Raw genomic sequence first — 27290 nt, forward strand, 5'->3', positions numbered from 1 at the left:
TTCTACTTTTTTTCTTTTCTTAATGTTCAAATAAGGGGATAAAGATGATAATAATTGAAAGTTAAAATTTATTGTCTTGTTGAATTTCTTTTGAGTTTCCAAAGAAAGTTTAGGGAAACTAATATTAAATAACTGTAATCTCATTTTCAATTCATAACAACTTGACTGAGTGTAATATTAATTTTCTCATTCTGTTCTCATAGTACTGTGAATGGAGAGCTATTTTTATCCACATTTTACAGACGAGAAAGTATACCTATAAGAGATAAGGAAAAAAGTAAATTTTAATCCATTAGTGCCTAATTTTAAAAGTTAAGCTTTCATATAGAGCATCTCACAAAAGATAAAATTGAAATAGAAGCAAACACAACAAAAGAAACAACTTTTGAATAATTAATAGAATGATAAGCTTTAACCAAGTAATAAAGTAAAAAGAGAAATTATGAATGAATATCAGCTGTGTCTGACTGTTTGCAACCCCATGAACTGCAGCATGCCAGGCCTCCCTGTCCATGACCAACTCCCAGAGTTTACCTAAACTCATGTCCATTGAGTTGGTGGTACCATCTAACCATCTCTTCCTCTGCCGTCCCCTTCTCCTCCTGCCTTCAATCTTTTCCAACATCAGGGTCTTTTCAAATGAATCAACTCTTTGCATCAGGTGGCCAAAATACTGGAGTTTCAGCTTCAACATTAGTCCTTTCAATGAATAACCGGGACAGATTTCTGTTATGATGAACTAGTTGGCTCTCCTTGCAGTCCAAGGGATTCTCAAGAGTCTTCTCCATATCACAGTTCAAAAACATCAGTTCTTCTGCTGTCAGCTTTCTTTGCAGTCCAACATTCACATCCATACGTGACCAATGGAAAAACGATAGCCTTGACTAGATGGACCTTTGTTGACAAAGTAATGTCTCTGCTTTTTAATATGCTGTCTAGGTTGTTCATAACTTCCCTTCCAAGGAGTAAAGCGTCTTTTAATTTCATGGCTGCAGTCACCATCTGCAGTGATTTTGAAGCCCCCCAAAATAAAGTCTGACACTGTTTCCACTGCTTCCCCATCTATTTGCCATGAAGTGATGGGACCAGATGCCATGATCTTCGTTTTCGAATGTTGAGCTTTAAGCCCAGTTTTTCAGTCTCCACTTTCACTTTCATCAAGAGGCTTTTGAGTTCCTCTTCACTTTCTGCCATAAGGTGGTGTCATCTGCGTATCTGAGGTTATTGATTCCAGCTTATGTGTCTTCCAGCCCAGTGTTTCTCATGATGTACTCTGCATATAATTGAAATAAGCAGGGTGACAATATACAGCCTTGACATACTCCTTTTCCGATTTGGAGTCCAGTCTGTTGTTCCATGTCCAATTCTAACTGTTGCTTCCTGACCTGCATATAGGTTTCTCAAGAGGCAGGTCAGATGGTCTGGTATTCCCATCTCTTTCAGAATTTTCCACAATTTATTGTGATCCACACAGTCAAAGGCTTTGGCATAGTCAATAAAGCAGAAATTGATGTTTTTCTGGAACTCTCTTGCTTTTTCCAAGATCCAGTGGATGTTGGTAATTTGATCTCTGGTTCTTCTGCCTTTTCTAAAACCATCTTGAACATCTGGAAGCTCACGGTTCATGTATTGCTGAAGCCTGACTAAACAATATAAAATCACAAATACACCAGTTGTAAATGGGCTAAATACATTCTTGACTGTCGATTAGGCAAGATATAACCCCTAGTAGTTCAATATAGAGTTTTAAAAGATAGGCTTCTTTTCTCTCTAGAAGTTCTGGTTCTAAAACAAATAAACAGATAAAAATGTTAACTAACCGAAAATGAATAGAGCTGCAGACATATGATACAATGAAGAGATTGACTCGATTTGGTCCCTAAGCCAAGTTTCCAACATTTAGTGAGTTTAATACATATTCCAGGATATATGAAATTCCTGGGAGTGATGCCTGGTCCTCTGGCATGGCATCAGAATGTTTACTTCAGAGCTATAATTTTCTGGAAGAGAGAAAAACAATCCTATCCAATATAATTTATTAAGAAAAAAGCTTATTTGTGCTTCTAATTGATAAACAGTTGAAATAGCAACTTGTAGCACATGAGCCTTTTGAAATTTTTTCTGTATTTAAAAAATAGGGGGTATGCATATGGTAAAGCACATTTGGGAATTTAACAAACCTCAGACACTTATTGTGAGATGTTTGTTGAACTCAAACATAGCTGTGTACACTTTTATCCATTCCATATGTCATTCTTTTATCAAAAACAGAAATTACCTCTTCATGCTATCAGCCTAATTAGATGACACTATCCTCATTTAAAAAAAAAAAAAAAAAGGTCTGTTTTTACACAGCACATTTGTGAGAAAGACTTGCTTTCAGTTCATGAACAGGCTAAAATTCAGTGAGGAAAATACTGTTTCTAGAATAATTTAATACCCTGAGGATACCCTACTAGTTATTCAAAACAACCCATTTTGGTTTGAATGATATATGAATGACCTGTGAGCAAATGAATGGAAAATCTACTGGGATTATGTATCCATTAAGTTTAAATAAAAATAATAGAATGTGTTAAATAATGTTGTCTTTTAATTTGATATCATGTGCATTATCATTAATTGAAACTAATTTTTTTCAAGAATTTTTTGCATGGTATGAGTAAAAATCACCTGAAAATAGAGAAAAAAAAAATATTGAGCTTGAAATAGTCTTAGTCTAAAAATAAATTTTTGCTTCTGTGTGCTTTCCTTAAAAAGTAACAAAAATATTATCATGATAATGCAAAAAATAAAGTAGACTCTAAAAACAAAGGTAAAAGAAAACAACATTGTGGATAGTATATACATTCATATGTGAAATTCATGTACTTTATTCCTATATGTACAGCTGTAGAGCTCTTATATTTATCATGTTTTATTTCTCTCAGTTTCCTCTTGGCTAAATATCAGAATAGTCGTCTTCATGAGAGTTAGATCAATTATCAAAAATTATATGTACTTATATACACATATAAAATATAAACACAAAAAAATTTGACTATATATATATATACACACACACATGTCTGTGCAAAAATATCAAATGTATTAAAATGTATAATTGTATTCCTAACAGGAAAGGAAGGTGAGAATATGGCAGAATGGGATATTTGAAAAAAATAATTATATGATCCAGGAATGCCATTCCTGGGCATATATCCAGAGAAAAGCATGATTCAAAAGGGTATATGCAACCCAAAGTTCCTTTCAGGAACATTTACAACAGCCAGGAAATAGAAGCAACCTAAATGCCCATCCATAGGTGAATGGATAAAAACAGTGTGGTGCAGATACAATGGAATAATACTCAGCCATTAAAAGAAATGAAATAATACCATTTGCAGCAAAATGGATGGACCTGGAGATGATCATACTAAGTGAACTAAGTCAAAGAAAGACAAATATCATATGATATCATTTATTTTCAAAATCTTAAAAAAATGAATTTACTTACAAAACATAAATAGATGCACAGATGTAAAGAACAAACTTATGGGTATTAGGAAGACTATGGGGAAATGATGTATTGGGAGTCTGTGACTATCATGTATACACTCCTATATTTAAGATAGATAACTGACAAATAGAGTGCAGGGAAGTCTGCTCAATATTCTATAACAACCTAAATAGGAAAGAATTTGGAAAAAGAATAGATACATGTTTATGTACAACTGAATCATTTTGTTGTACACTTGAAAGTAACACAACATTATTAATGAACTATACTTGAATATAAAATTTAAAATTAAAAAAAGAAAAAGAAAAAAAAAGGATGGCTAAAACATCCCCAATTTAGGGAAATAAGATGCAAAGAACAGAGAAAATAAAACAAAATTACATCTACACATATTATATTACACTGCTGAAGATCAAAGATGAAACAGTTAAAATAATACAATGTGTGGGGAAACAGTCTTTTAGATAACCCACTGACTTTTTATCTGAAACTGAAAACAAGATCATTGATTCATTAGGAGCAGTGAGGAGGAATAAAAGGTCAAATCAAAGTTTGAAATTCAGTTTAAATGTCTTTGAGAATTAAGGCAAAATATTCAGTACAACATTTTGTAAACAGATGTACTGTCACCAAGGCTCTGCTGCTTCCACTTATATAGCATAGGTCAGGCAAAATAAAAGATTAGTAAATTTAGAAATTTACTTAAGAATTGTATGATTTCCAGAAGAGTAAATTATGCAGCTATTGCATAATTGCATATTACTCCTCTGGTGACTCAGATGGTAAAGCATCTGCCTACAATGTGGGAGACATGGGTTCAATCCCTGGATTAGGAAAATCTCCTGGAGAAGGAAATGGCAACCCACTCCAGTATTCTTGCCTGGGAAATCCCATGGACAGAGAAACCTGGTAGACTACAGTCCATGGGGTCGCAAAGAGTCAGACACAACTGAGCGACTTAACTTTCACTTTCAAATGAGCACTGGCATCAACTTAAAGACACCAGCTACGTTAGCCATAAACAGATCACTGGCATGTCCTCTGAAGTTTTGAACCAAGCATTGACTTTGCATCTCTAGCTATGAAATTCCTAGATGATATCTTCTTGTAGAAGACTATTCCATCTACATTGACGATATATTGTTTAGTGTCACCACCTTCATTAATTACCTTACCTAGATCTTCTGGAGAGCTTGCTGCTGCTTCTACATCAACACTTTCTGTTTCACCTCACACTTTTATATTATAGAGATGGCTTCTTCCCTTAAACCTCTTAAGACAGCCTCTACTAGTTTCAAATTTATATTCTTCATCACCACTCTTAGCCTTCATGGAAATGAAGAAAGTTAAGGCATTTCTCTGGTTTAGGTTTTGGCTTAAAGAAATGTTGTGGCTGGGTTGATCTTCCATCCAGACTATTAAAACATTGTTCATATCAACAATAAGTTATCCCACTTTCTTACCATTTTTGTGTTCGTTAGAGTTTAATTTCCTCAAGAAGTTTTCTTTTGCATTGACAACTTGGCTAACTGGGGCCAGAGACCTATATTTCATTTTTATCTCAGCTTTCAACCTGCTGTCCTCACTGTTTATTTCTAGCTTTTCTTTAAATTAATTAATTTTTTATTTTACTTTACAATTCTGTATTGGTTTTGCCATACATTGACATGAATCCACCACGGGTGTACATGCGTTCCCAGACATGAACCCCCCTCCCACCCCCCTCCCCACAACATCTCTCTGGGTTATCCCCGTGTACCAGCCACAAGTGTGCCGTATCCTGCATTGGACATAGACTGGCAATTCGATTCTTACATGATATTATACATGTTTCAATGCCATTCTCCCAAATCATCTCACCCTCTCCCTCTCCCTCTGAGTCCAAAAGTCTGATATACACATCTGTGTCTTTTTTGCTGTCCTGCATACAGGGTCATCATTGCCATCTTTCTAAATTCCATATATATGTGTTAGTATACTGTATTGGTGTTTTTCTTTCTGGCTTACTTCACTCTGTATAATCGGCTCCGGTTTCATCCATCTCATCAGAACTGATTCAAATGTATTCTTTTTAATGGCTGAGTAATACTCCATTGTGTATATGTACCACAGCTTTCTTATCCATTCATCTGCTGATGGACATCTAGGTTGTTTCCATGTCCTGGCTATTATAAACAGTGCTGCAATGAACATTGGGGTACATGTGTCTCTTTCAATTCTGGTTTCCTCGGTGTGTATGCCCAGCAGTGGGATTGCTGGATCATAAGGCAGTTCTATTTGCAATTTTTTAAAGAATCTCCACACTGTTCTCCATAGTGGCTGTACTAGTTTGCGTTCCCACCAACAGTGTAGGAGGGTTCCCTTCTCTCCACACCCTCTCCAGCATTTGTTGCTTGCAGATTTTTGGATCGCAGACATTCTGACTGGTGTGAAGTGGTACCTCATTGTGGTTTTGATTTGCATTTCTCTAATAATGAGTGATGTTGAGCATCTTTTCATGTGCTTGTTAGCCATCCGTATGTCTTCTTTGGAGAAATGTCTATTTAGTTCTTTGGCCCATTTTTTGATTGGGTTGTTTATTTTTCTGGAATTGAGCTGCAGAGTTGCTTGTATAGTTTTGAGATTAGTTGTTTGTCAGTTGCTTTATTTGCTATTATTTTCTCCCATTCGAAAGGCTGTCTTTCCACTTTGCTTATATTTTCCTTTGTTGTGCAGAAGCTTTTTAATTTTAATTAGGTCCCATTTGTTTATTTTTGCTTTTATTTACAGAATTCTGGGAGGTGGATCATAGAGGATCCTGCTGTGGTTTATGTCGGAGAGTGTTTTGCCTATGTTCTCCTCTAGGAGTTTTATAGTTTCTGGTCTTACATTTAGATCTTTAATCCATTTTGAGTTTATCCTTGTGTGCGGTGTTAGAAAGTGATCTAGTTTCATTCTTTTACAAGTGGTTGACCAGTTTTCCCAGCACCACTTGTTAAAGAGATTGTCTTTACTTCATTGTATATTCTTGCCTCCTTTGTCAAAGATAAAGGGTCCATATGTGTGTGGATTTATCTCTGGGCTTTCTATTTTGTTCCATTGATCTATATTTCTGTCTTTGTGCCAGTACCATACTGTCTTGATGACTGTGGCTTTGTAGTAGAGCCTGAAGTCAGGCAAGTTGATTCCTCCAGTTCCATTCTTCTTTCTCAAGATTGCTTTGGCTATTCGAGGTTTTTTGTATTTCCATACAAATCTTGAAATTATTTGTTCAAGTTCTGTGAAAAATATCGCTGGTAGCTTGATAGGGATTGCATTGAATTTGTAAATTGCTTTGGGTTGTATACTCATTTTCACTATATTGATTCTCCCGATCCATGAACATGGTACATGTCTCCATCTATTAGTGTCCTCTTTGATTTCTTTCATCAGTGTTTTATAGTTTTCTATATATAGGTCTTTAGTTTCTTTAGGTAGATATATTCCTAAGTATTTTATTCTTTTTGTTGCAATGGTGAATGGAATTGTTTCCTTAATTTCTTTTTCTACTTTCTCATTATTAGTGTATAGGAATGCAAGGGATTTCTGTGTGTTGATTTTATATCCTGCAACTTTACTATATTCATTAATCAGCTCTAGTAATTTTCTGGTAGAGTCTTTAGGGTTTTCTATGTAGAGGATCATGTCATCTGCAAACAGTGAGAGTTTTACTTCTTCTTTTCCAATTTGGATTCCTTTTATTTCTTTTTCTGCTCTGATTGCTGTGGCTAAAACTTCCAGAACTATGTTGAATAGTAGCGGTGAAAGTGGGCACCCTTGTCTTGTTCCTGACTTTAGGGGAAATGCTTTCAATTTTTCACCATTGAGGATAATGTTTGCTGTGGGTTTGTCATATATAGCTTTTATTATGTTGAGGTATGTTCCTTCTATTCCTGCTTTCTGGAGAGTTTTGTCATAAATTGATGTTGAATTTTGTCAAAGGCCTTCTCTGCATCTATTGAGATAATCATATGTTTTTTATTTTTCAATTTGTTAATGTAGTGAATTACATTGATTGATTTGTGGATATTGAAGAATCCTTGCATCCCTGGGATAAAGCCCACTTGGTCATGGTGTACAATCTTTTTAATGTGTTGTTGGATTCTGATTGCTAGAATTTTGTTGAGGATTTTTGCATCTATGTTCATCAGTGATATTGGCCTGTAGTTTTCTTTTTTTGTAGTATCTTTGTCAGGTTTTGGTATTAGGGTGATGGTGGCCTCATAGAATGAGTTTGGAAGTTTCCCTTCCTCTGCAATTTTCTGGAAGAGTTTGAGTAGGATAGGAGTTAACTCTTCTCGAAATTTTTGGTAGAATTCAGCTGTGAAGCCGTCTGGACCTGGGCTTTTGTTTGCTGGAAGATTTCTGATTACAGTTTAAATTTCCGTGCTTGTGATGGGTCTGTTAAGATTATCTATTTCTTCCTGGTTCAGTTTTGGAAAATTGTACTTTTCTAAGAATTTGTCCATTTCTTCCACATTGTCCATTTTATTGGCATATAATTGCTTATAGTAGTCTCTTATGATCCTTTGTTTTTCTGTGTTGTCTGTTGTGATCTCTCCATTTTCATTTCTAATTTTATTCATTTGATTTTTCTCTCTTTGCTTCTTGATGAGTCTGGCTAATGGTATGTCAATTTTATTTATCCTTTCAAAGAACCATCTTTTGGCTTTGTTGAATTTTGCTATGGTCTCTTTTGTTTCTTTTGCATTTATTTCTGCCCTAATTTTTAAGATTTATTTCCTTCTGCTAACTCTGGGGTTCTCCAATTCTTCCTTTTCTAGTTGCTTTAGGTGTAGATTTAGGTTATTTATTTGACTTTTTTCTTGTTTCTTGAGGTATGCCTGTATTGCTATGAACTTTCCTCTTAGCACTGCTTTTATAGTGTCCCACAGATTTTGGGTTGTTGTGTTTTCATTTTCATTAGTTTCTATGCATATTTTGATTTCTTTTTTGATTTCCTCTGTGATTTGTTGGTTATTCAGAAGCGTGTTGTTCAGCCTCCATATGTTGGAATTTTTAATAGTTTTCCTTCTGTAATTGAGATCTAATCTTAATGCATTATGGTCAGAAAAGATGCTTGGAATGATTTTGATTTTTTTGAATTTATCAAGGTTATATTTATGGCCCAGGATGTGATCTATCCTGGAGAAGTTTCCATGAGCACTTGAGAAAAAGGTGAAATTCATTGTTTTGGGGTGAAATGTCCTATAGATATCAATTAGGTCTAACTGGTCTAATGTATCATTTAAAGTTTGCATTTCTTTATTAATTTTCTGTTTAGTTGATCTGTCCATAGGTGTGAGTGGGGTATTAACGTCTCCCACTATTATTGTGTTGTTGTTAATTTCCCCTTTCATACTTGTTAGCATTTGTCCTACATATTGCGGTGCTCCTATATTGGGTGCATATATATTTATAATTGTTATATCTTCTTCTTGGATTGATCCTTTGATCATTATGTAGTGGCCTTCTTTGTCTCTTTTCACAGCCTTTGTTTTAAAGTCTATTTTATCGGATATGAGTATTGCCACTCCTGCTTTCTTTTGGTCTCTATTTGCATGGAATATCTTTTTCCAACCCTTCACTTTCAGTCAGTATGTGTCCCTTGTTTTGAGGTGGGTCTCTTGTAAGCAGCATATAGAGGGGTCTTGTTTTTGTATCCATTCGGCCAGTCTTTGCCTTTTGGTTGGGGCATTCAATCCATTTACGTTTAAGGTAATTATTGATAAGTATGATCCCGTTGCCATTTATTATTTTGGGTTTGGGTTTATATTCTGGTGTTATGACGAATGTGCCATTGTTGGAAGAATTTCTGTAAGCTCTGGCTGATGAAGCAAGGGCCATTATCTGTTTTTATTTGATGGGGAAGGCCTAACGTTGCAAAACATTGTAAAAAATGGCTTTGAGCATGTTTTGCTTTTTTTCCTGTGTGGGCAGTAGCCCAACAGGCATGAGAGTAAGTGTCAATAGATACAAAAACATACTTAAGTTTTCCAAAAGGGGAATAATGGGTCACATCAGTTTGCCACAGCACATTTGGTTTTAGCCCTCGAGGGTTTACTCCTGGGGGCTGTAAAGGTGGTACCTGTAAATAAGGAAGACAGGATTTACAAGTATGTATATATATTTTTAATTCTCTAATAGGGATCTGTGGAAACCTTTTATGTAGCCCTCTCCAATTTATATGAGTAAGATCGTGAAGATCATAGGCATCTTGTAAGTTATACGCTTGGATTGTAAAGGAAGCCACTCTATCAACCAGGGAATTTCTCATTGTTTTTCTGATTTTGAATTGGCGGCACCCGTATCAGTGACATGCTCCTCGCTCCGTGAAAAGCAGAGCTTGAGGGTCAAAATGATCAGACAGAACCCTAAGGGGGGCTCCTCACCATATTGAGCCTCTCACTGCCTAGCAAGGGTTTGTACTCGATCCCAAGTGTCCCAAGAGAACAGATTGGCTGAAGCAACCCAGGGGGCCAACCATACAATGGTCCCCCAGACCTTAATGGCCTGAGCATCAGAAATCTCAAGTCCCCTGCTTATGAGCATATATCTCAGTGCCTTTAGCGCAGGCTCATCAGACTTCCCAATGTTATTTCCCATACTACCAGAGAGAATAGAAAGAAAAGTCACTGAGGATGACCACCAAAAATCCTACCGGGAGAGGTGGCGGCCAGAAAGTTGGGCTTATGGTATGCTTTTGGAACTGTTTATGTGCCTGCGTCATTGCACGGAAGTTTTCTTGCTGGGAGCGGGCACCCTAGAGGTTTCTAGCCCGTTCCGTGTCCCCCTTATCCTGTCACAGAAGTCTTCAAGTGGCAGGCGCCCTAATGGCCTTTAAGTGCCTGACCCGTGCCCACAGGGAAGATTCTAGGCCACATCCTCAGGTAAGAATGATTAAAGGGGAGTTTCACCCAGTCGGGCTCTAGTTACTGAGGCTTACCTGTCGTGGGGCCTTCAAAGTCCTCCAGAGTGTAGCCCTAGCTGGGACTCGTCAATTGTCTCCACAACTGTTTGCCTGTTCACTGAAATTCCCGAAAAAGGAATTAAGGACAGATCAGAAAAGAAGAAAAGAAAGAGATTAAGTCAGGAGAGTTTTTTGCCACTTCCCTCAAAGCAGAGGGGGACCCACCTTGAAATCCGGATTACCTCGGGCGATACTCCTCTAAAGGGGACCTCCATGCTGCGACCAGCCTAGGGTCCTTCGTCGATCCTTCTTTCAGAGCTGCACGGTGACACCACCTCCATCCGTCCTCTTCACGCCCCATGTTGGGCGCCAGTTTCTGAGGGGGGCGCTCCGCAGAAAGAGAGAGGCAGTGGAACTTCCCTCAGCAAAGCCGAGGGGTCCCGAGGAGAGGTGAGCCTGCTGTCCGCCAACCCAGCCCCTCGGCGAGCGAGAGACAATCAGATGCGACAGGGGTTCCATCTGAGCAGTTCCCCTAGCTTTTGTTTTTAAATAAAAAATGCATAACTATTTCTTTCATTTGAACACTTAGAGGTCATTTTAAGGTTATTAAATAATAGCCCAATTTCAATATTTTTGTGTCTCAGGAAATAAGGAAGCCTGAGGAGAGGGAGAGAGATGAGGGAACCCTGGTCTGACAACACATCTATTAAGTTCACTTACCTATATTAATATGGTTTTTGGCACCTCAAAATTATTACAACAGTAACACTAAAGATTATATATTACAAATCACCATCAGTTCAGTTCAGTTCAGTTCAGTTCAGTCGCTCAGTAGTATCCGATTCTATGCGACCCCATGAATCGCAGCACGCCAGGCCTCCCTGTCCATCACCAGCTCCCGGAGTTCACTCAGACTCACATCCATCAAGGCTGTGATGCCATCCAGCCATCTCATCCTGGGTCGTCCCCTTCTCCTCCTGCCCCCAATCCCTCCCAGCATCAGAGCACATAAAAATATTATAATAATAACAAAGAAGTTTGAAGTAATACAAAAAATAGTGGAATAGTGTGATGCAGAGGTACAAAGTGAGCAGATGCTGCTTTAAAAATGTCACCCACAGACTTGTTAGACACAGGATTGCCACAAACCTTCAATGTGCAAGAGCACAGTAACTGCAAGGTACAATAAAATAAAGTGTAATAAAATGAGGTATGCCTATAAATGAAGTAGGCCTTTCTTTAATGGATGTTTACAAATAGTCTAAAATTTTAAATGGAAATGCAAAGGACAGGGAATATCCAAAATAATCTTGAGAAATATAAAAGAAGTTGTAGAAATTAGTCTATTTGATTTCAAGTTGGTATGTTACTGGCATAAGGATAAAAGAAGATCAATGGAAATAACTGAGATGTCATAAACAGATCCATACTTTCATGACTACTTTTTTTTTTTTTTTTTTACAAAGAGCTGAATATTAAAATTAAGCCTGAATTCTTACTTCACATTAGTGAAGTGAAGTCGCTCAGTCGTGTCCGACTCTTTGCGACCCCATGGACTGTAGCCTATCAGGCTCCTCCATCCATGGGATTTTCCAGGCAAGAGTGCTGGAGTGGATTGCCATTTCCTTCTCCAGAGAATCTTCCCGACCCAGAGATTGAACCCTGGTCTCCCGCATTGCAGGTAGATGCTTTACCGTCTGAGCCACCAGGGAAGATTCCACATTAATTTAGATAAAAGATATCTAAATTTAAAGTAAAATATATATATACTGGAAATATTTTAGTGGAAAATTAGAGGATAATCCTTGTGATTTTGTGGTAGGCAATGTTTTCTTAGACCATTTAAAAATTACTTAAAAATTAAAAAATAGATCATCAAAATTAAAACTTATACTCATCAAAAAACAAAATTAATTAATGAATAATTAGGCAACAAACAAGGGGAACATATTTGTAAGTCATAGATTTGAAAAGAGATGATAATTTCTATATATAATATCTATAAATTAATAAATAAAGTTATGAATTGCTAGTGAGGACTCATGCTCAACATTTTTAATAATTAGAGAAATAAAAATTAGAGCCACATGAGATATCACTTGTCCACCAAAATGGTTCATATGAATATTCAGTTCAGTTCAGTTCAGTTGCTCAAATGTCCATCAATCGCAGCACGCCAGGCCTCCCTGTCCATCACCAACTCCCGGAGTTCACCCAAACTCGTGTGCATCGATCGGTGATGCCATCAAGACGTCTCATCCTCTGTCGTCCCCTTCTCCTCCTGCCCCCAATCCCTCCCAGCATCAAGGACTTTTCAGTGAGTTAACTCTTCACATGAGGTAGCCAAAGAATTGGAGTTTCAGCCTCAGCATCTGTCCTTCCAATGAACCCCCAGGACTGGTCTCCTTTAGGATGGATTAGTTGGATCTCCTTGCAGTCCAAGAGACTCTCAAGAGTCTTCTCCAACACCACAGTTCAAAGCATCAATTCTTTGGTACTCAGGTTTTTTCACAGTCCAACTCTCACATCCATACATGACCAGTGGGAAAACTATAGTCTTGACTAGACGGATCTTTGCTTTTTAATATGTTATCTAGACTGGTCATAACTTTTATTCCAAGGAGTAAGCATCTTTTAATTTCATGGTTGCAATCACCATCTGGGTGATTTTGAAGCCCCCTCAAAAAAAGTTTTGCACTGTTTCCACTGTTTCCCCATCTATTTCCCATGAAGTGATGGGACCAGATACCATGATCTTCGTTTTCTGAATGTTGAGCTTTAAGCCAACTTTTTCACTTTCCACTTTCACTTTCATCAAGAAGTTTTCTAGTCTCTCTTTCCTTTCTGCCATAAGGGTGGTTTCATCTCATATCTCAGGTTACTGATATTTTTCCCAGTAATCTTGATTCCAGCTTGTGCTTCTTCCAGTCCAGCGTTTCTCATGATGTACTCTGCATATAAGTTACATAAGCAGGGTGACAATATACAGCCTTGAGGTACTCATTTTCCTATTTGTAACCAGTTTGTTGTTCCATGTCCAGTTCTAACTGTTTCTTCCTGACCTGCATACAGGTTTCTCAAGAGGCAGGTCAGTTCAGTTCAGTTCAGTTCAGTTCAGTTCAGTCGCTCAGTCCTGTCCGACTCTTTGCGACCCCATGAATCACAGCACACCAGGCCTCCCTGTCCATCACCAACTCCCGGAGTTCACTCAGACTCATGTCCATTGAGTCCGTGATGCCATCCAGCCATCTCATCCTGGGTCGTCCCCTTCTCCTCCTGCCCCTGATCTCTCACAGCATCAGAGTCTTTTCCAATGAGTCAACTCTTCGCATGAGGTGGCCAAAGTACTGGAGCTTCAGCTTTAGCATCATTCCTTCCAAAGAAATCCAAGGGTTGATCTTCAGAATGGACTGGTTGAATCTCCTTGCAGTCCAAGGGACTCTCAAGAGTCTTCTCCAACACCACAGTTCAAATGCATCAATTCTTCGGCGCTCAGCCTTCTTCACAGTCCAACTCTCAAATCGTTACATGACCACAGGAAAAAACATAGCCTTGACTAGATGGACCTTAGTTGGCAAAGTAATGTCTCTGCTTTTTTTTTTTTTAAATTTTATTATTTTTTTAATTTTTTATTTTACTTTACAATTCTGTATTGGTTTTGCCATACATTGACATGAATCCACCACGGGTGTACATGGTGAATATGCTATCTAGGTTGGTCATAACTTTTCTTCCAAGGAGTAAGTGTCTTTTAATTTCATGGCTGCAGTCACCATCTGCAGTGATTTTGGAGCCCCTCCAAAATAAAGTCTGACACTGTTTCTACTGTTTCCCCATCTATTTCCCATGAAGTGATGGGACCAGATGCCATGATCTTCCTTTTCTGAATGTTGAGCTTTAAGCCAACTTTTTCGCTCTCCTCTTTCACTTTCATCAAGAGGCTTTTTAGTCCCTCTTCCCTTTCTGCCATAAGGGTGGTGTCATCTGCATATCTGAGATTATTGATATTTCTCCTGGCAATCTTGATTCCAGCTTGTGTTTCTTGCAGTCCAGTGTTTCTCATGACATACTCTGCATATAAGTTAAATAAGCTGGGTGACAATATACAGCCTTGACATACTCCTTTTCCTATTTGGAACCAGTCTGTTGTTCCATGTCCAGTTCTAACTGTTGCTTCCTGACCTGCATACAGATTTCTCAAGAGGCAGGTCAGGTGGTCTGGTATTCTCATCTCTCTCAGAACTTGACACAGTTTATTGTGATCCACACAGTCAAAGGCTTTGGCATAGTCAATAAAGCAGAAATAGATGTTTTTCTGGAACTCTCTTGCTTTTTCCATGATCCAGCGGATATTGGCAATTTGATCTTTGGTTCCTCTGCCTTTTCTAAAACTAGCTTGAACATATGGAAGTACATGGTTCACATATTACTGAAGCCTGGCTTGGAGAATTTTGAGCATTACTTTACTAGCATGTGAGATGAGTGCAATTGTGCAGTAGTTTGAGCATTCTTTGGCATTGCCTTTCTTTGGAATTGGAATGAAAACTGACCTTTTCCAGTCCTCTGGCCACTGCTGAGTTTTCCAACTTTGCTGGCATGTTGCATGCAGCACTTTCAGAGCATCATCTTTCAGGATTTGAAATAGCTCAACTGGAATTCCATCACCTCCACTAGCATTGTTCGTAGTGATGCTTCCTAAGGCCCACTTGACTTTACATTCCAGGATGTCTGGCTCTCAGTGAGTGATCACATCATCATGATTATCTGAGTCATGAAGGTCTTTTTTGTACAGTTCTTCTGTGTATTCTTGCCACCTCTTCTTAATATCTTCTGCTTCTGTTAGGTCCATACCATTTCTGTCCTTTATCGAGCCCATCTTCTCATGAAATGTTCCCTTGGTAGCTCTAATTTTCTTGAAGCAATCTTTAGTCTTTCCTATATTAGAAAGGGATAAAAAGAGAGAGACATCATCAAACATTGGTAAGCTTGTGGAAATGGAAAATCTTTGTTTATGGGATGGTAAAATGATACAACTGCTTTGAAAATTTCTAGCAGTTTATTACAAAATGAAATACACACTCATCCTATGGCCCAGCCATTTTACCCCTCTGCATCAATCCAAGAGAAATAAAAATTTTTTAAACTTATGTAAAATATGATTTAATTTTAAATGCTATTGATCATATGTTAAACATCATGAGTGAATCTCAAAAGTACTACTCCATATGATGAAAAATACTTTTCTGAAAATGCTGTTGTTCAGTTGCCAATTTTTGTCTGACTCATTGCCAATGCCATGGACTGAGCACACCAAGCTTCGCTGTCTGTCACCACTTCCCAGAGTTTGCCTAAGCCCATGTCCATTGAATTGGTGATGCAAAATATATGCATGATTTTATTAACATGAAATTATGGAAGAGGGAAAACTATTATATGGGTAAAGAAAGAGCACAAAATGGTTGCCTTGCAGGGGTAGAAACAAACAAAAATAATAATAACTGGAGAGTTGCATAGACAGGTTTCAGAGCAAAGTAATCTGCAACTGGCTAGAATTTTGTGTGACACAGGTCAATACTTTTTCTAGACTTTTTGTATGTATATTGTGAATTATATTTTTGTGGTTCAATAGTAAAGAATCTGCCTGCCAATGCAGGAGACACAGGAGACACAGGCTCAATCACTGGGTCAGGAAGATCCCATGGAGAAGGAAATGGCACCCCACTCCAATATTCTTGCTTGGAAAATTCCAAGGAGAAAGCAGCGTGGCAGGTTATAGTCCATGGGGTTGCAAACAGTTTCACCTGACTTAGTGACTGAGAATGAAATTATACATTAAAATTAAGATTCTGAATGTATTGCACTCAAGATAATTATTTTCATGCTTAGGTAATCAGGAAAATTTTCCTTCAAAATTTAAGAATGACATGGATTAAATGTTTATGTAGAGAAGCAAATAGATATGTGATAGTTCAGTTAAGTTGCTCAGTTGTGTCCAACTCTTTGCAACCTGATGAATGCCAGGCCTCCCTGTCCATCACCACCTCTGGGAGTTTACCCAAACTCATGTCCATTGAGTCAGTGATGCCATCTAACCATCTCATCCTCTGTCATCCCCTTCTCCTCCTGCCTTCAATCTTTCCCAACATCAGGGTCTTTTCAAATGAGTCAGCTCTTCACATCAAATGACAAAAATATTGGCGTTTCAGCTTCAACATCAGTCCTTCCAATGAACACCCAGGACCGATTTCCTTTAGGATGGACTGGTTGGATCTACTTGCAGTCCAAGGGACTCTCAAGAGTCTTCTCCAACACCACAAGTATATATAATAAAACCTTAACCTACATAATATGATTATAGGAATTCTCTGTTAAATTATTTAAAAATTTAGTGTGATTGATAATCTTAACAAAAGGTTGAGAAAAACAACAGCAGCAACAACAAAAAAATCTAGAATTTTACATTTTGTTCTTCTTTTGAAGTTCCTTTCAACCACCGCCAGTTTTACTGCAGTAGTGCTCATCGTTCAGAAAGCATGGAAACCTAAATGTGAAGACAATGGTATTACATCACCAGCAAAAGAAGTTTTAGCAATTATTGAAGCGTCCACATTGTTAACACAAATTCAACTAGATGATCTTGATTGGTTTCCTCCTATGTTCCACGTATAAGAATAATATCTCAGTCCACTTATTTTAGAATTAAGAATTTGAGTCTATATTCTCATAACCAATGGCAACATTTAGAAAACTCAGTGGGTATGAGATCTAGTTGAAACAGTACATGCTTTGGAATTATGTGGACTACAATTTAATCTCTAGCTTTCATATTTTTGTAAAAGAAAAATAGCATAGGTTCCTTAAGATTACATTAGCTAAAAGATGTGCTGCCTTATGATGCACTTCATACTCATTAAAGTTAATTACCTTTCTTCTTTAAATGTGCCTATAAATAGCTAAGTAACTGATACTATCAAATGAATGGAATTCACATTCCATTCATTGGAAGCTGGGATTTAAATTCTAGTCCAAAGTGTTTCAATTATTTAAATTACTTATAATTTGCATAATTCTGAAATTCCCAAAATGGAAATATTTTAAAATATTATGAATTGTATATAATAGCATAGTTTATAAATTAACGATAGCAGGAATGGCTGAAAGTTGATGATATCAAACTCTGTACTGCTTGGTGAGTGAAGAAAATTTAGCACATGCTTGAATTGAATTTCTCCTTTATCATCTCTAAAATATTTTCCAAAATTTTATAGCTCATTTCCTTCAATGCTTCTAATCCATCAGCAAAAATGTAGATTCTGGGTATTGAAAATGTACTTAAAACAAAACTTAGATATAGAATTTGAAGAAGAAACATGAAACATTAAAATATGCTTAAATATTTTATATCTTATGTGTAAAGCTGTTTAGATAAAAAAAATACTAGTATCTCTGTTGCCCCAAGAGAGAAATATATTCCCAATTTTATTAAGTGTGGGTACTATGAATATAAAATCTATCCTAAATTATATAGTCATTTTAAGTTTCAGTACATAATATTTAGCATATATGGAAAATGAATATAATCTCTTTAGGAGGTATGGATCAAAAAGAAACAGACTATAAGCACAACTGGATCATTCACAACATGTTTGCCTGGACTTTGTTGTTCTTCCCCATCCTTTAGCTTCTTCTCCTCACCAAGCACCTGATACAAACATTGTGTACAATTTCATTGCTTTATATATTTTTATTTAAGATTTTACTTTACACAGCTGTTTAAGATTTACAGTAAAACTGAAAAGAAGGTGCAGAAATTTTCTATATAGTCCCATCTCCACACATGGTTAGCCTCCCCCATTATGGATATCCTTTCGACTTAATCCATTAGAGCCCTTAACCTATTCATTATTGTTGTTTTCAATTACTGTTTTGATAATTCCAACATCCCTGTATGCCTCATTCTTATGTTTTCTCTGTGTCTTGATATGTCTTATAATGCTTGATAGTGAAGCTGAATCTGGCCTCTGTACCCTGACACCAAATTAAGTCTCAGAGACAAAGTTTGGGTAAACTTGAAAAGAGTTAGCTTTATTGATTTGCCAGGCAAAGGGGCCACAGCAGGCTGAGTCCCTAAAAACTGTGTCCCCCAACATGGAGTGGAGTTTCATTGTAATGGTTCAATGAGAGCATGATCAGCTAGTAGACACTGATTGGTGGTGAGGTAAGTGGGAGTCAGTATCCGCAACTTTTGGTTTCAACCAGCCTGGGATCTAGGTGCTTGTGTGTGAGTGCTCAGCTACTCAGTCATGTTTGAACTCTTTGCAATCCCATAGACTGTAGCCACCAGCCTCCTGCCTTCATGGAAAATTTCAGGCAAGAATTCTTGAGTGGGTTGCCATGCCCTTCTCCAAGGGATTTTCACAGCCCAGGGATCAAACCTGCATCTCTTGTGTCTCCTGCATTAGCTGGGGGATTCCTTATCACTGGGCCACCTAGGAAGCCCCAGGTGATTATGAACAATTTACTGCTAACTTCTCCTTCATAATGAGGATTTCAGTGTCTGCAAAACAGCTCAAATATATTGTTATGTGTATCCCTTGAAGAGGGACGGCAATTCTGCCTCAAGGCTGCACTATTATTTCTCTTGACTATTCCTCCCTTTTCTCCACATCCATTCCTTCCCTAACTAACAACTGATTGAACCTACTGTTGGAACTCTGGGAAGGTCACTAAGGCTGAAAGAAGTCTATTTCCTATAATCAAAGAGATGGGGGACACAAGAAGGCCTTTGTGCCCAGGAGTCCTTTGGAGTCCTGCTCATAACAATAGTTACAGTACCTAGTAAAAAGATTGCTGTAGATAGGTCTTTAATGATGCAGTGATGATGGGCAGGTGTGGAATTGGTATGGGAATTGGTACAATCATTGTACTACTATGACTGGGTCTCAGTCTTTTAATGAGCCCATACCTCTGGATTATTAACTTCCAAAGAGTCTCTCAGGCTTTTTCTCTCTCCTTAGGTGGAATAGGACTGCTAGAACCAACTGGGATTTAGATTCCCCCAGGCCAGTAAGGCTCTGATAATACTCCTGCAGGTTAAACTCTGATTATTATTTTTTTTTTTTCCTGAGACAAGACCTTGTTAATACGAATGGAATGCTTTGGCATATTGCAAAATTTTTCCTTTTATCTTGTATCTGCTAGAAGCACATGGGGATTTTTCTCTGATATTTACTGTGGAAGTATGATTAAGTTCCTAGAGGACAATTCAGTTTAGTTCAGTGACTCAGTCTTGTCTGAATCCTTGCGATGCCATGGACTGCAGCACATCAGACCTCTCTGTCCATCACCAACTCCCGGAGTCTACACAAACCATGACTATTGAGATGGTGATGACATCCAACCATCTCATTCTCTGTCTTCCCCTTCTCCTCCCACATTCAAACTTTCCCGGCATCAAGGTCTTTTCAGATGAGTCAGTTCGTCGCATTATGTGGCCAAAGTATTGGAGTTTCAACTTCAGCCGCAGTCCTTCCAATGAATATTGAGGAACGATTTCCTTTAGGATGAACTGGTTGGATCTCCTTGAAGTCCAAGGGACTCTCAAAAGTCATCACCAACACCACAGTAGAAAAGTATCAATTCTTCAGTGCTCAGGTTTCTTTACAGTCCAACTCTCACATTCATACATGACTATTGGAAAAACCATAGCTTTGACTAGATGGACTTTTATTGGCAAAGTAATGCCTTTGCTTTTTAATATGTTGTTTATGTTGATCATAACTTTTCTTCCAAGGAGCAAGTATCTTTTAATTTCATGGCTGCACTCACTAACTACAGTGATTTTCAAGCTCCCCAAAATAAAGTCTGTCCATTTGACCACTGATTCCCCATCTATTTGCAATGAAGTGATGCTGACAGGGATTGGGGTCAGGAGGAAAAGGGGACGACAGAAGATGAGATGGCTGGATGGCATCACCGACTCGGTGGATGTGGGTTTGGGTGAATTCCAGGAGTTAGTGTTGGACAGCAAGGCCTGGCATGCTGCAATTCATGGTGTCGCAAGAAGTCAGACACGACTGAGCGACTGAACTGAACTGAACTAATGGAACCAGATGCTATGGTCTTAGCTTTCTGAATGTTGAGTTTTAAGCCAACTTTTTCACTCTCCTCTTTCACTTTCATCAAGAGGCTCTTTAGTTCTTCTTCACTTTCTGCCATAAGGGTGGTGTCATCTGTATATCTGAGGTTATTGATATTTCTCCCGGCAATCTTGATTCCAGCTTTTGCTTCATCCAGCCCAGTGTTTCTCATGATGTTCTCCACATATAAGTTAGATAAGCAGGGTGACAATATACAACCTTGATATACTCCTTTTCTTATTTGGAACCAGTTGTTCCATGTCCATTTCTAACTGTTGCTTCTTGACCTGCATACAGATTTCTCAAGAGGCAGGTCAAGTTTTCTGGTATTTCCATTTGTTTAAGAATTTTCCACAGTTTGTTGTGATGCACACAATCAAAGGCTTTGACATAGTCAGTAAAGCAGAAGCAGAGTCTGGAATTCTCTCACTTTTTTGATGATCTAAAGGATGTTGACAATTTGATCTGGTTCCTCTGCCTTTTCTAAATTCAGCTTGAACATCTGGAAGTTCAATATTCACATAATGTTGAAGCCTGGCTTGGAGAATTTTGAACACTCCTTTGCTAGCGTTTGAAATAAGTGCAATTGTGTGGTATTTTGAGCATTTTTTGGCATTGCCTTTCTTTGGGATTGGATGAAATCTGACCTTTTCCAGTCCTGTGGCCACAGCTGAGTTTTCCAAATTTGCTGGCATATTGAGTGCAGCAGTTTCACAGTATCATCTTTTAGGATTAGAAATTGCTCAAATGGAATTCCATCACCTCCACTAGCTTTGTTCATAGTAATGCTTCCTAAGGCCCACTTGACTTTGCATTCCAGGATGTCTGGCTCTAGGCGAGTGATCACAGCACGATTATCTGGGTCATGAAGATTTTTTTGTATAGTTCTTCTATGCAATCTTGCCCCCTCTTCTTAATGTCTTTTGATTCTGTTAGGTCCACACAATCTCTGTCCTTTATTGTCCCCATCCTGGCATGAAATGTTCCCTTGATATTTTTAATTTTCTTGAAGAGATCTCTAGTCCTTCTCATTCTATTCTTTTCCTCTATTTCTTTGTATTGATCACTGAGGAAGGCTTTCTTACTTCTCCTTGCTATTCTTTGGAATTCTGCATTTAAATGAGTATATCTTTCCTTTTCTCCTTTGCCTTTTGCTTCTCTTCTTTTCACAGCTATTTGTAAGGCCTCCTCAGACAACCATTTTGTTTTTTGGCATTTCTTTTTCTTGAGAATTGTCTTGATCACTGCCTCTTGTACAATGTCACAAACCTCCAACCATAATTCTTCAGGCACTCTGTCCATCAGATCTAATCCCTTGTATCTATTTGTCACTTCCACTGTATAATAGTAAGAGATTTGATTTAGGTCATACCTGAATGGTCTAATGGTTTCCCCTATTTTCTTCAATTTAAGTCTGAACTTGGCAATAAGGAATTAATGACCTGAGCTACAGTCAGCTCCCTGTCTTGTGGTTGCTGACTGTATAGAACTTCTTCATCTTTGGCTGCAAAGAATATAATCAATCTGATTTCAATATTGACCATCTGGTGATGTCCATGTGTGGAGTCTTCTCTTGTGTTGTTATAAGAGAGTGTTTGCTATGACCAGCTTGTTCTCTGAAAACTCTATTAACCTTTGCCCTGCTTCATTCTGTACTCCGAGGCCAAATTTGCCTGTTACTCCAGGTATTTTTTGAGGTGCTACTTTTGCATTCCAGTCCCCTAAAATGAAAAGGACATCTTTTTTAGGTGTTATTTCTAGAAGGTCTTGTATGTCTTCATAGAACCGTTCAACTTCAGCTTCTTCAATATTACTGGTCGTGGCACAGACTTGGATTACCATGATTTGGAATGGTTTGCCTTGGAGACAAACAGAGATCATTCTGTCGTTTTTGAGATTCCATCCAAGTACTGCATTTTGGACTCTTTAATGACTGTGATGGCTACTCCATTTCTTCTAAGGGATTCCTACCCACAGTAGTAGATATAATGGTCATCTGAGTTAATTCACCTGTTCCAGTCTATTTTAGTTCGCTGATTCCTAAAATGTTGATGTTCACTCTTGCCATCTCCTGTTTGTCAACTTCCAATATACCTTGATTCATGGACCTAATCTTCCCGGTTCCTGTGCTTTTTACAGGATCAGACTTTACTTCTATCACTAGTCACATCCACAACTGGGTGTTGTTTTTGCTTTGGCTCCATCTCTTCATTCTTTCTGGAGTTAAGTCTTCACTGGTCTCCAGTAGCATACTGGGCACTTACTGACCTGGGGAGTTCAAATATCAGTGTCCTACCTTTTCGCATTTTCATACTGTTCATGGGGTTTCTCAAGGTAAGAATACTGAAGTGGTTTGCCATTCATATCTCCATATATAGTTTGTATCATATATCATCTTAATTCTCACAAGAACACATATCTGTAGGTTAGAAACAAAGGTGGCGTTTTTATCATTAATGACCAGTTAATGAGAAAAGTTATCCTTTTGTGTAGATGAAATATATTAAATCTTTATGTTGTGCCCTAGAGAGCATTTATCTCCAGTGGTTTCTGTACAACTAGTAGGTCACTTCTATCAGCTTTGATTTTTACTGGCTTTCTTAAGTACCTTCAGTCCAGTCAGTTCAGTCCCTCACTCATGTCCAACTCTTTGCCACTATAAGAACTGCAGCACAAGGCCTCCTTGACCATCACCAACTCCCGAAGTTTACTCAAACTCATTTCGATTGAACGGTGATGCCATCCAACCATTTCATCCTGTGTCATCCCCTTCTATTCTCGCCTTCGATCTTTCCCAGCATTAAGGTCTTTTCAAATGAGTTGTTTCTTTGCATCACATGACAAAAGTATTGGGGTTTCAGCATCAGTCCTTTCAACGAATATTCAGGACTGATTTCCTTTAGGATGGACTGGCTGGATCTCATTGCAGTCCAAGGGACTCTCAAGAGTCTTCTCTAACACCACAGTTCAAAAGCATCAGTTCTTCAGTGCTCATCTATCTTTTGGAGAAGGCAATGGCAACCCACTCCAGTACTCTTGCCTGGAAAATTCCATGGAAGGAGGAGCCTGGTAGGCTGCAGTCCTTGGGGTCATGAAGAGTTGGACACAGCTGAGCAACTTCACTTTCATTTTTCACTTTTATGCATTGGAGAAGGAAATAGCAACCCATTCCAGGGTTCTTGCCAGGAGAATCCCAGGGACGGGGGAGCCTGGTGGGTGCCATCTATGGGGTCGCACAGAGTTGGACATGACTGAAGTGACTTAGCAGTAGCAGCAGCAGCTATCAATATAGTCTAATTATCACATCTATACATTATTACTAGAAAAATCAAAGCTTTGATTAGATGGAATTTTGTTGGCAAAGTAATGTCTCTGCTTTTGAATATGCTATCTAGATTGGTCATAACTCTTCTTCCAAGCAGTAAGTGTCTTTTAATTTCATGGCTGCAGTCACCATCTGCAGTGATTTTGGAACTCCCCAAAATAAAGTTTCTCACTCTTTCTCCAGTTTTCCCATCTATTTACTATGAAGTGATGGGACCCAATGCCATGATCTTAGTTTTCTGAATGTTGAATTTTAAGTCAACTTTTTCACTCTCCTCTTTCACTTTCATCAAGAGGCTCTTTAGTTCTTCTTCACTTTCTGCCATAAGGGTGGTGTCATCTGCATATCTGAGGTTACTGATATTTCTCCTGATAGTCTTGATTCCCACTTGTGCTTCATACAGCCCAGCGTTTCTCATGATGTACTCTACATATAAGTTAAATAAGCAAGGTGACAATATAAAGACTTGACGTACTCCTTTCCCAATTTTGAACCAGTCTGCTGTTCCATGTCCAGTTGTAACTGTGGCTTCTTGACCTGCATACAAATTTCTCAAGAGGCAGGTCAGGTGGTCTGGTTTTCCCATCTCTTTAAGTTTTTCCACAGTTTGTTGTGATCCACACAGTCAATGACTTTAGCATAGTCGACCAAGCACAAATAGATGTTTTTCTTCTTGTTTTTTTCTGGAACCCTCTTGTTTTTTTGATGATTCAGTGGATTTTGGCAATTTGGTCTCTTGTTCCTCTGCCTTTTTTAAATCCAACTTGGACATCTGGATGTTCACAATTCAAATACTGTTGAAGCCTGGCTTGGAGAATTTTGATCATTATTTTGCTAGCGTGTGAGATGAGTGCAATGAGGTACCTTCAGTCAGTCAGTTCAATTCAGTCGCTCAGTCGTGTCCAACTCTTTACGACCCCATGAATTGCAGCACGCCAGGCCTCCCTGTGCATCACCAACTCCCAGAGTTCACTCAAACACACGTGCATCGAGTTGGTGATGATATCCAGCCATCTCATCCTCTGTCATCCATTCTCCTCCTGCTCCCAATCCCTCCCAGCATCAGAATCTTTTCCAATGAGTCAACTCTTTGCATGAGGTGGCCAAAGTACTGGAGTTTCAGCTTTAGCATCATTCCTTCCAAAGAACACCCAGGACTGATCTCCTTTAGCATGGACTGGTCAAATCGTCTTGCATTCCAAGGGACTCTTAAGAGTCTTCTCCAACACCACAGTCAATTCAGTGCTCAGTTTTCTTCACAGTCCAACTCTCACATCCATACATGACTACTGGAAAAGAATAGCTTTGACTAGTTGGACCTTTGTTGGAAAAATAATGTCTATGTTTTCTAATATGCTATCTAGGTTGATCATAGCTTTTCTAACAAGGAGTAAGTGTCTTTTAATTTTCATGGCTGCAATCACCAGCTGTGTGATTTTGGAGCCCCCCAAAATAAAGTCTGACACTGTTTCCACTGTTTCCCCATCTATTTCCCATGAAGTGATGGGACCAGATGCCATGATCTAAGTTTTCAGAATGTTGAGCTTTAAGCCAACTTTTTCACTCTCCTCTTTCACTTTTATCAGGTACCTTAGTGGTATGCTAATATAGTAGGCAGATTATTATTTTCTCCTCCACAGAATCTTTCTGACCCAGATTTTGAATTCATATCTCTTACATCTCATTCATTGGTAGTCAGATTCTTTACCACTAGCATCACCAATATAGACTGAAAGATGTTGTTCATAGGTAAATTTATTGAAATTAGACTCACACATATGGCTCAGATAGTTAAAAATCAGCCTGCAAGGCCAGAGAACTGCGTTTGATTCCTGGGTCAGGAAGATCTCCTGGAGTAAGAAACAGCAATTCACTCCAGTATTCGTGCCTGGAGAATCCCAAGTACAGAAGAACCTGGAGGGTTACAGTCCATGTGTTGGCAAGCAGTCAGTCATGACTGAGCGACTTACACACTCGCACATAACAGCATATAAAGACAGTTGTGTGTCTGTAAGGTCAGTAAGTGAATATTGGCGTATGAGGTAAGTAAACCGACCAGACCAATGACAACAGGCAACTTTACATTTGAGTGTTTGACCGGGAGTATATTATAGCAGAATAGCAGACAATTGTATACTTGTATTCTGAAACTTGAATGGCATAAATGAGCTGATTTTCCCTGATTTCAAGAAATATGTTAAAAATAAATGTAAAAAGACTTATTATATAAAGTATCTAAAGATTTTCTCCTAAATGACCCTGCAGTGTAAATTTTCTCTAATGTATATTGTCATATTTCTTTTGATCTTTTTATATCTTTTATGTATTGTTTTTGAGTCAAAAGTGTCTTAATCCTCAGCTAAAGCCATCATTCATGAGACATATTTGTGGCATATATTTTTAAAATGGTCTAGGTACAATTGTGTTTCTTTCCAAAGGCTTCAATTTGATTTTTCACCTTATTTATTTTATTAAAAAATAATAAAAAAACCATAATATTAATTTTGCTATCTTGTTATTTTAAGTGTACATTTCAGTAGTGCTAAATGTACTCACATTGTGTGTGTTTAGTTGTTCATTTGTGCCTGACTCTTTGTGACTCTTTGGCCTTTAGCCCACCAGGCTCCTCTGTCCATGGGATTTTTAGACAAGAATACTGGAGTGGTTTGCCGTTTTCTCCTCCAGGAGAGTCTTTTCAGCCCAGGGATCAAACCTGCATCTCCTGTTCTCTTGTACTGCAGGCAGATACTTTACAAATGGAGTCATCAAGGATTCCCTGAGTTATATTCATACTGTTTGCAACAAATCTCTAGAAATTTATTATGTTGCAAAATTGAAACTTTATATTCATAAAAATGAATTCCTCCTCCCCTAAGACCTTAGCTTTCTACTTTCTGTTTCTGATTTTAAGTATTTCAGATCCATCACATGAATGGACTCATACAGCATTTGTCTTTTCATAACTGACATTGTGTTTAGTATAATGTCTTCAGGATTCATCTACGTTGTAACAACTGACATGATTTTCTTATTTTTTAAGGCTGAATGATATCAAATTTGACATTTAATATTCAGGTTACTTCCACCTCTTCTCTCTTATAAATGGTGCTGTAACAAACATGGTGTCTAATTATCACTTTAAGATCCTGCTTTAAGTTCTTTTGGATACAAATCAGAGGTAGAATTTCTGGCTCATATGGTAGTTCTTCTCCTTCTCCTTCAAGAAGAAGATGAGGATGCTGGATGGCATCACCAATGCAAGAACAAGAAGTTGGGCAAACTCCAGGAGATGGTGACGGACAGAGAGGCCTCGTGTGCTACAAGCCATGGGGTCCCAAAGCGTCAGACACGGTTGGGTGACTAAACGACAACAACGTGGTAGTTCTATTTTAAATTTTT

Source organism: Oryx dammah, unplaced genomic scaffold (assembly GCF_014754425.2).
Source record: "Oryx dammah isolate SB20612 unplaced genomic scaffold, SCBI_Odam_1.1 HiC_scaffold_11203, whole genome shotgun sequence".
Lineage (NCBI taxonomy): Eukaryota > Metazoa > Chordata > Mammalia > Artiodactyla > Bovidae > Oryx > Oryx dammah.